The 10,484-nt window shown below is 51.9% G+C and overlaps 1 protein-coding gene across 1 annotated transcript in view; it reads left to right on the top strand.

Moving 5' to 3' along the window:
- Positions 1-374: 374 nt before the first annotated feature.
- The window catches only part of HYDIN (HYDIN axonemal central pair apparatus protein), a 188,174-nt gene continuing 178,064 nt past the window's right edge, over positions 375-10,484 (top strand). The window contains exons 1-2 of the mRNA XM_074583386.1: positions 375-496; positions 758-849. The gene's annotated coding sequence lies outside the window, so the exon portion shown is untranslated. The remainder of the gene's footprint in view (positions 497-757; positions 850-10,484) is intronic.

Below are 10,484 nucleotides of genomic sequence, written 5' to 3'. Positions count from 1 at the left end.
TTGCTATCAGGCTTTAGGGTATGATGGTACACATGCTCGCTCCCCGTCTACAGTATTGGCCACAGGGATGACCCTTGTACCGCCATCGTCTGCCTCCCCATCCCAAGGAGCACAGAGTTGCCAGTCTGGATGGCGGTAAAGCTTTGTTTAACGCAATGTGCTGGATGCAGGTGGCTTTTTCGGAACGAGGTGCAAAGGCTTGTCATGGGAATACATTGGATAATCCAGCCCATGCTATGTCTCCTGCTGCTGGTTAAAGATCTAGCAGTGCCTTACAACAGCGGCGCTTAACTGTTCTTTTACCAGCTGTCTGTTGTTCTGAGTTTTGAGAGCCTTGGTGGTTTTTCCATCTTAAATCCCAGCCTCTTCTGACAGGTCTGTAACCAGGGGCTTCTCTGGCAGCACCTCATGGACAGAGGAATGTACTGGTGCTCATGCCACGGCCTCGATGACTGGCCGCCTTGGTGGATCGCAAGAGAGCGTGAAGAAGAGGCAGGTATCTTATTACATTTGCAGGACCGAAGATAAAGGCTGCTAAAATAGATTGCTTTTATTTCCATGGGATAATCGGTCCATCGCGCATATTCAAGCACTTGGATGCGCAAGGCAGATAACCTGAGTGCCTTTCTGCTGTACACTGGCTTCCTTCTTTGTGATGAAGCAGCTGGCATTTTGGCCTCAAGACCATAGTTCAACAGATGGCTGCTTAAAAACAGAAAAAACCCCAAACAGGAGACTTTTTCCTCTTTTCAGGGAGCCAAGGACTTTGAAGGCGTGTGCTGAGATTCACTTCCAGAAGAAGGGCTGCGGGATCGCAACAGACCGCGTTTCTCAGAGTCGGTGCTGTAGGTGAGGACAAATGTGTGTGTCTGGTGCTTTTAAAGGCAGGTAAAGGCTTATGTGATCCAGGGAGGTGGGGAATCTCCATCCTGGGAGATCTTTAACACTGCTGGATGCGTCCCTGCACGATCTGATTTAACTTTGAAATGGTCTGTTTTGTGTGGGAGGGTTGGACCAGAGGCAGCCAAAGTCCCTTCCACCTAAATTTTTCTGTGGTTCTGTGCCTGATCCCACCGCCGACCTGTGCAGTCTCCTTTGTGAGGAGTGAGGGGAAGGAAGAGAGAAAAAAAAAAAAGCATTATAAAATATGTTGAAATGTAGCAATATTCCTGTCTGCTGCAGGCTGCGCCGGGGAGCAGATGCTGGCTGCCTTTTCTCTCCTAGATGAATTTATTTTGCTGGAAAGACAACTGCTGTTGTTGTGAACTTGCCAGATGGACCTGGACATAGATTTGGGGCAAACGGCCGTGTCAAAGGGGGGAAATTTGGGAAGGCAGGGAGCCCCTGCCCTGCCAGGGGACGCAGCAGGGCTTTGGGAGGGATGCCCTGGGGTGCTCCTTGTATTGCTTCTCTCTTCAAGAGCAGCTCTTTCAGGCTTACCTGGATTATGAGCCTAATGAGAGAAGGTTTCTTGTGGGCATGCATCCCCGGGAGAGGTTGCACTTAGATACCTGACCTTTGTTTTCATATTGTGCCAGGTGTTTCTAGGCCTTGAAATTTTGCTGTGGGCTCAAAATGGACAGTTAAGTCGAGGAGGACGAGCGTGGGATTAGTTCCCAGGGAGATAGGATGTGTGCAGGAGTTGAGCGGTTTCTCCTAGCTTTTGTGGGAGACAAACAAGCTTTGTGGGCCGAGAATAGCAGGACTAAGGATGGGCATTTCCAGAGGGTTACGTGCCTTCAGAGCCCTCTGCAAATGTCAGCCAGTCTGTCTGCTGCCCTGCAAATGCTGCTCGCTGGGAAGGAGAAATCCTGCTCTCCCAAATGAATGCTCCTCCCCGGCTGCTTTTTTAGCTGGCTTTGCCAGTGAGACTCAAAAAAAGAGCAGCCCTTATGTGCAGGGACTGAGGATTGCACAGAGATGCAGCCCAGCAAGCCGTAAAGCATGGAGGGGCTGCTCTGACCTCCCCGGGGTCCCCTCTGGAGTTGAGGGGAGGGAGGGACTGGTGTGCCCAACGAGGCAGAAAAGCTTCCTGAGCAGTGGAGAGGAGCCAAGCTAAGCCCAGGGACTGGAGCTGCCATTATAGGCTGAAATGTCCCGTCTGAGGGGAGGTTTGCTCTCTAATCCTCTGCCTGGGGAGGGAGGGCTCGCAAACCAGCAGAGGAGGGAGCTGGGCTCTCTTGGCAGCTGGAGCCTTCCAGAGTCGGCCTGCAAAGCTGTCACTGCTTTTGCTCACGGAGAAGAAGTGTTATTCACAAGCTGGCTTCCTGACCAGTCTCACTGCTGGGCTAATTGCCCAGATCTGCTCCGTAAGGAGATTCGTCAGCTCCCTTTGCAGCCCGGCTATTTCTTCTGAAGGTTTGATGTAGCTAGCTCGGTTAATCCCAGATGTATCTTTAATAAGAGATCATTTATAAAAGGAGTTATCGGTGCTGGTGAGACCAGCCAGGAAAAAAAATAATAATCTAGTTTCCAAGCAGGTTTGGAAACCTCTGTCTTCTAGTCATAGGAAAATTAAACCGAAGCCATCTTTCTGCGCTCAGCCCAGCAAGTTATTATGAACCTGTCTGGGAGAAATTAGCATCCAGTGCCTAATTAAAAAGGTGGGAGCAGCAGCCAGGGAGGGTTAAAAGAAGGTTATCTGCCTTGAGGCTGTGCTAAAGAGAAACTGTAAATATTTGTTTCTCAGAAGCGCAGCTGACGGATGCCTCTAGAAGGTCCCGGTGCCCGGGGATAATTTTACTTGCCCCATTCAGTTTTTCTTAAGTGATGGAGGATGCTGAGGGCTGAAGACACCACCTGGATGCTCAGTGCCCTTCCAGTTCCCTTTTCTTCAAAGTTTTTAGGTGGGTGACCAAGCAGGAGGCAGGCAGCTGTACTTGACTGCAGATCTACTGGGCATCTAACCCCGCAGCGAATGTGGAGTAGGACACCTTGTGTCTTCTATGGGACAAGACCCTGCTTGTAGGCAGTTGCTGGAGAACAGCTGATGCACGATAAACTTATACCTTAATTTTCCTGTGCAATATCATCTGCATCGCAGTTCTAGTCCCAAACCTGAGGTGTGCTTTTTTGCCCGCACCGCCCCCCCGCCCCCGCCTTTCAGGGCTCCTGCAGGCATGTGTTTTGAAGATCTGTTGATGCAGCCAGCATGCTGTAGGGTATGGATAAGGTTTGTCAGTAATACTTTTGTTAGTCTGGTAAAAGATGTCATTTTCTACTAAGAAAGCTGATTCTGTATCATACAGTCATGGAATGGTTTGGGTTGGAAGGGACCTTAAAGAGCATCTATTTCCAACCCCCTGCCCTGGGCAGGGACACCTCCCACCACACCACGTTGCTCCAAGCCCCGTCCAGCCTGGTCTTGAACCCCTCCAGGGATGGGGCAGCCACAGCTTCTCTGGGCAACCTGGGCCAGGGGCTCCCCACCCTCACAGCAAACAATTCCTTCCTCAGATCTCGGCTAAATCTCCCCTCTTCCAATTTAAACCCGCTGCCCCTCATCCCATGGCTCCCCTCCCTGATCCAGAGTCCCTCCCCATTCTTCCTGTAGTCCCCCTTTAGGGCCTGGCAGGGGCTGGAAGGTCTCCCCGGAGCCTTCTCTTCTCCAGGCTGAACCCCCCCAACTCTCTCAGCCTGTTCTTGTAGGAGGGGTTGCTAAAAACAGTGAGCTGCTCAGGTGTTAGAGAGATGCTAATTACAGGGCGAGAGGCTGGATAAGCCTCTCCATAGTATTCGCAGCACTGTATCAAACGTGAGCTGTTTGCTAGCCCTTGTGACTTTGCCTTTTCCCAAATAAGTATTGCTGGGCTTGCCTCCTACCTGTGAGGCAAGCCCTGTTAAATCAAACACCTTGCGTGGTCCTTGGCAGAGCTGTACTTAAATGAGTGCAAATTTGTGACCTTCAGCGTCATCCTTGGTCCATCGTGGACCAGTGTGGTCCATCTTGGTGCGATATGTGCTGCCTCTGGCGTTGGAGGGTTTTTTTTTTTTCAATCTGTAGGAAAGAGGAGAAGGTTTTGGGTTGGTTAAGGAAACCGGGAAGGCTTCCTCTCTGTGGCCTGGTTGCCCTGGGAGTCCCTGTGCTGCTTTATAAGGGGAAGTTGTTCTCTGTGGTGGAGCCCAAGGGGGATGATCTGGGGACAGGAATGGAGCAGACATGTTGAAGAGGTGGTGGATTATGTACCTTTTCTCTTGGTTCTAGGACATCACCTGGGTCTGCTGAGGCTTCCTAGAATGCCGGAATACCTAAACCACAAGCTGTGTGGTAAGAGTGTGAGATTCCTGTGGGCCCTGCTGGAGGTCCCAGCTAGTGTACTGGGACTTTGCTCCTGGGTTTGCTGGCGCCTGGAGGCAGAGGCATGCTGCAAAGGCTTCAGACACTGTGGCTGTTTCAGCTGACACGCTGCTTCTCACTGTTTGCAGGGACAGGAGAGTTCCCAGAATGCGGCGTAGCCCTTGCCTTTTCTTTCCTGAATGCAGATGAACTTCGTCCTGACAAAAAGAGTTCCTATTTACCAAGATTTCACCTGCTTCTGCTGTTTATTGCCTACCTGAGATCCTCCTCGTCTCCTGCTGGCCTTGTTGTCCTTCCCAGAGCAGCCAGTTGTGCCCCTGCTGCAGTGTGGAGAGGGCTGGAGTCAGGATGGGGTCAGTGGTTGGCAGCTGACAGCTTCTTTTTATGTTTCCATCTGTTCCCTCTCTTCCCTCTTAATGAGATCAGGTGCCAGCATGCACTGGGAAGACTTTTCAATGTGAGAGGAAGTCACGAGTGGGGTACTCAGGGCCTTGCTTTCATCTTTGGCGGAGAGAGGCTGCTCAGATCAAACCTGCACCCTCTCGAGCCGCTCCTGTAACAGACCCAGTAATGGGGAACCCGGTAAGGGCTTTTTGCCAGTGAGGCTGAGAGCTCGGGATCGGCGGGTCTGTCCTGCAGCTCTGGGCCTTGCAGCTCAGAGGCGCTTGCGCTGATGGCTGCGGAGACACAAACCTGGCTGTTCCTGGGCCCACTGGGGTGCATATTTTTTTTTACTTTTTACACTTTTTAATGTGGTTACTGTCTCATAAAACCCCAGCTACTTTAAATATGTTATCAGTGGCTCCACAACTTCGTTCTTTCAGACCATTCATCCTCCCTACACAGACCTATGAGCTGTTCTGATTGACCTTTCTAATTTCGTGTGACCCCACTCCTGCTTTGTGTGTTGAAGGGTTTTTTCCCCTTTGCTTTTGAGGCCGTATGTTTTACAAAGCTGGTCTTTCATGAATGGGAAGGTTTCTCTCATGGAGAATCTGCAGGAGATGTTTTGGGGCTGGTTTTGTTGATGGCTCTCTGATTTCACGGTGGGAGGGGTAGAGGATGGGAAGAGGTTCAAAGGAAGAACCTCAGGAGCTAATTTAACAATTTGTCTTGGGCAATCTCTATGTGGAAAATGAAAATCTGCCGCTCTGCTCCTGCTGTCAAAATGTGATGTGCTGGGAGTCGGCAGGGAGACCTTGATCACATAAAAGCTGTGGAGTCTGACGATTCCTCCACGGTGGAGAGCGGAGGCTCTTTTTAGGGATGCACTAGGTGCCCTGTTTAAGAATCAGAAAAACCTAGCTCGGGTTCCAGCCTGGGGCAGCCTCTCCATGGCTGTTCTTTAACAAAACTCCCAGTCTTTTTGGCAAAAGACTTTTGGTTACAAATGCAGTCAAATATTTGACTAAGCGAAAGTCAATCTTGTAGTATCTTCTTGAGCAAACCAGCAATTCCTTTGGGATTTTGCTTGAGTTCAAACGCAGCGATTGTGGCTGAGCAATTTGCATGGTTGTATTTGGCCTGTGAAAGCAGCTGCCCAGAGCGGGTAAAATTTTGTTTTATTTTTTCTTGATCACAGAATGGTTCAGGTTGAAAGGGAACATAAAGATCATCTCGTTCCACCCCCCTGCCCTGGGCAGGGACACCTCCCACCACACCATGTTGCTCCAAGCCCCGTTCAGCCTGGCCTTGAACACCTCCAGGGATGGGGCAGCCCCAGCTTCTCTGGGCAACCTGGGCCAGGGGCTCCCCACCCTCACAGCAAACAACTTCTGCCTACTATCCAGTCTAAATCTCCCCTCCTTCAGTTTGAGGCCGTTACCCTGTGTCCTATCATTACATTACCTGCTCCAGAGTCCCTGCCCAGCTTTCCTGGAGCCCCTTTAGGGCCTGGCAGGGGCTGGAAGGTCTCCCCGGAGCCTTCTCTTCTCCAGGCTGAACCCCCCAGCTCTCTCAGCCTGTCCTCCCAGCAGAGGGGCTCCAGCCCTCCCAGCATCTCCGGGGCCTCCTCTGGCCCCGCTCCAACAGCTCTGTGTCCTTCTTGTGCTGAGGACTCCAGAGCTGGACGCAGTACTCCAGGTGGGGTCTCACCAGAGCGGAGCAGAGGGGCAGAATCCCCTCCCTCGCCCTGCTGCCCACGCTGCTTTTGATGCAGCCCAGGATGCAGTTGACTTTCTGGGCTGCAAGCGCACATTGCCGGCTCATGTTGAGCTTCTCATCCACCATCACCCCCAAGTCATTCTCCTCAGGGCTGCTCTCCAGCCATTCTCTGCCCAGCCTGTATTTGTGCCTGGGATTGCCCTGGCCCAGGACCTTGCACTTGGCCTGGTTGAACTTCATGAGGTTTGCACAGTTCCACCTCTCCAGCCTGTCCAGGTCCCTCTGGATGGCATCCCTTCCCTCCAGCGTGTTGACCGTGCCACACAGCTTGGTGTCGTTGGCAAACTTGCTGAGGGTGCCCTCAATCCCACTGTCCATGTCACCAACAAAGATGTTAAACAGCACTGAAGATGTTAAACAGCAGTGACCAGTGCCTGCTTCCATTTAACTTTCAGGGCAGAGCTGGTGCCTGCAGACTGCCCTGGTGCCTCTTAGCGTAGCCCTGTGTGCTGTGGGGAGCTGCAGCAGCTGGCCTGGCAGCGGCGAGGGGACTGCCTTGTCCCTTCAGTGCTTCACAAGTCATAAATAAACCAAGATACTCCTTTCCCAGCACTGCTTCTGAACACCCTGTGGTGCTTTGGAGCCGCTGTGATTGTGCCAGGCGCTCCTGCGGGCTCAGGCAGAAACACATGTCACAGGCTGGGTTTGTCCCTTCCCTGTGTCCCACTGACAACTGTTGGTTTTTTTCCTAGTCTTCCTCTCCCTTGCTTCAAATCACGGAACCAGCTGGTGGTGTTTGGAAGTTCCCTGCAGGAGATGTACTAGACCTGCTGGGGCTGTGGATTGACTGTCTTGCTGTGAAGCCAGGAGCCAAGGAGACCATTCCTACTGCAGATGGAGCTGCCAAGTGATGCCAGAAGCTGCAAATGCTGAGCAAGCTGCTTATGCACCAGGTTAGGCACATGAGGATGGGTTTTCTTGGTCTGGAGAAGTTGGAGGGAAAGACTGCTTGTGGCGTTTAGTGTGGTCCTTGGAGCTGACCGTGGGAGCATCTTGCCATGGGTGCTCAGGTATTGCTGTGGTTTTAAATGCGTGTGATGCCAAGTGGTAGAGAGCTGCCATGTGCTTAGGCTCTGAAGGTTGTCCTGTATGTCGGGTGGAGGAGAGGAGGGCCCGGTACTCCCCAGCCTGTGCTGCCCCATGGCACTGGGTGGGATGGAGAATGCCCTGGCAGGACCCTGCCAGCTGAGAAGAGCTGGGTGGGAGGGAGGAGAGACTGACCCCTGCTCCGCCTCTGTGACTGTGAAAGACCACTAAGCCCTGGTCCTACAGCAGAATGGTACTGCAGCATGTTTCTGTCCTTGGTATCACAGGGACTTAGATGGTTTTTAGCTGCTGGAGGAAACATGAGACCAAGACTAAGCATTAAGGTAGAGTCAGCCCCAGGAACAGCCGTCGAACCGTCCTGTAACTGCGTGGGTGATCAGTGCCCTTGACATCTGTCCACTTTGCTTGTGGACCTGCGTTGGCAGTACCTTGCTGAGTCAGGCCTCAGCCTCCATCCAGGATCTACCCGTCTCCCTGTGGCATTGTCTCCTGGCAATCACAGCCTCAGCCACCGCCTTGCTAACCTCCATGTCGGAGGTTCCCCTTGAACTGTGATTAACTTCTTGAGGCTTATAAATTTTCTTCTGCATTTACACAGAGACAGCTGGCTGGATTACATGGTTTCATAGTATTAAGGAAAAAGAAAACCTAGGAGGCTTTGTGCTTGTTGGGGCCAAGGACTTGTTTTAAAAAGCAGTGTGCGTGCGGGGGGGGGAAGTGAATTTACTCTTTTTGGATTTCATGGCTGCACAGCTAATGTCAGGGTCTCAAAAAATGCAGGCATTTGAAATATTGGCTTGATCTAGGAAAGGAGCAGAGAAACAGTTCAGAGTTAGGGAGTGCGATGTAAAATAAGCAAAAAGCGGGGAAACAAAATTGGTTCCCAACATGGGAATAAAAAGGGAGAAAGCAAACCCAGGGCTGTGCATTGAGGTCTGTGCTACCAAAAAAATCAATGTTTCCCCTGCAGAGGAAGGCAGGGAAAACATGGCTGAAAGGAGCCAACTTTATTTTCCTTTTTTTCTTGGAAGAAAACAGGTATGAATGCTGCTTGGATTAAAGAGGATTCTGGGCTGCATATTTGGGACTTCATGAAGTTGCAGTTAGGTAAGTGATGGCACTGCAGTGATTGGGCAGGAAATGTTTTGATAGTATCTAAAGTGATTTGAGTGTTGCAGTCAGTCCTGTCTTTAACTGAGCACTTCCTAATTAACGGAGTTCTTCCTTCATGGGTTAAAATGAGGGTAGTGAATGCTTTCATCCGATCGTGTCAGTTGTCAGTGCCAGCGCTCCCCTCCTCTCCCTGGATCCTCGTTGCAGCCCTTGTATTTGCCTTTGCTGTGGCTCTGTGTCCCCTGCAAGGCACCAGACGTGACCAGTAGTTCTGTGGATTTGCTCTGGCGAGCGCAACGGTGATGACAGACATGTTTCTGATGTAGCTGCTTCAAACCCCCCTGGGGGCTTTGGTTTTGGTGTTCAGAAGCTGGAGAGTGCCTGTGTCATCGGGTCTCGTCTCTGAGCCTGCAGCAGGGCCTTTGGGGGACGCTGGCTGATAGCGCTCTGTGTCCTTCTCGCACTGCAGCAAAAGAGAGGTTAATAATGCAAGATGCCTGCCTGTTGCCCTCGGCTGTGTGCTCATTTGTTTCTGCAGGAGAATAAGAACTATGTAAACAGCATTTCCCAGGGGATGAGTGGGGAAGGATTTTCAGCCTTGTAGCTCCCTGCATGGACCGAGAGCTATCTGTGTCTCTGAAGAGAGCAGGGCCAACAGCCTGCTTTGCTCAGACGCCGCTAGGATGGAGAGAGCGGCTTGACTGAAGCGCTGAGATGGCTGCCCGGCTTCTGTGCTGGGCCGTGAGCAAGCGCGATCCTCTCCTCACTTCTTTGGGACTTGCTGCCGGCTGGGCTGCTTGAAATGGGTCCTTCTTTGTGTCAGAAACACAGGCAGTCGAGCGTGAATCGGGAATGATGGCTCCAAGCTGAACGTAATAGTGACAGTTGGATATTGTGAAGGAAAGCAGAGGTGAGCTCCTGGGGCAGAGAGGGTGTTGGCCAGGGAAGAGGGGCTTGTTGGTCCCTGTGGGGGCAGAGACGGCCCCAGGAATGGAGAGGGGGCGGGGATGTTAAACCATGTACCCCCTCTGAGCCCATGGTCCTGAGCATCCCTGGCAGTGTGCATTTTGGCTTCTGGGCGCTCTTCTTGAAAGCGTGGGTCTTTCACTCCCTCACTTTTCTTGAAAGTGAGGGAGACGGCTGATGCTTCATTTTGTGGCTGGCTTGCAAGGTGCCCTTGAACTGATCGTGATAATCCCCATCCTGAGGAAGATGCCTGGAAGAGACTTGGTCTTCCCTCCATTTCCCTCTCTTTGCTACACCTGTGTGCCTGGGCAGTAAGCTCTGTGATAGGGATCGTCTGTCATATGACTTTTTCATCTCCAAGCATGGTCACTGTGTCCGCCAGGCCCAGGACCGGGTGAGAAAGCAGTGGTTGCAGTCTTCAACGTCCCACAGGGTGTCCCAAAATGCGTGTGCAGGCTTGCAAAGTACATACACCCATACTGATTTTAATTTCAGGTCCATTGCTGTTCAAAAATAGCAGCTTGGCAGGGCTGCCTGGTGTCTGTAGCCATCAAGAGCCATGGTTATGGCGAAGAAGCCGCAGAACAAGCTCTGGCCTCCCTCTGCTCAGCTGCCAGCAGTGGAGAGCAGTCTGGCTGGCAGCGCTACACCTGCAGTGACATCTCCCCACTGCGCTCTCCGGGAATGTGGCGCATTCCTGTCCCTCCAAGTCCCTGTTAGCTGGAAAAAGTAATAATCTGCAGCGTTCACCTTGCCTGCCACCAGAAATTAAGCAGCTTTGGCAGAATGCGTGTGTTTTGCCAGAGCACCCCCCAAGGGCTTTGTGTGCAAAAGCCAAGAGAAATCAAATAAAGCTGCTTTTTGCAGGGAGCACCAGTCCCCTTCTGCTTGATCACCA

Source organism: Larus michahellis, chromosome 4, assembly GCF_964199755.1.
Source record: "Larus michahellis chromosome 4, bLarMic1.1, whole genome shotgun sequence".
Lineage (NCBI taxonomy): Eukaryota > Metazoa > Chordata > Aves > Charadriiformes > Laridae > Larus > Larus michahellis.
The sequence above is the reverse complement of the archived record's forward strand: the minus strand, read 5'-3'. Positions and strand labels throughout refer to the sequence as shown.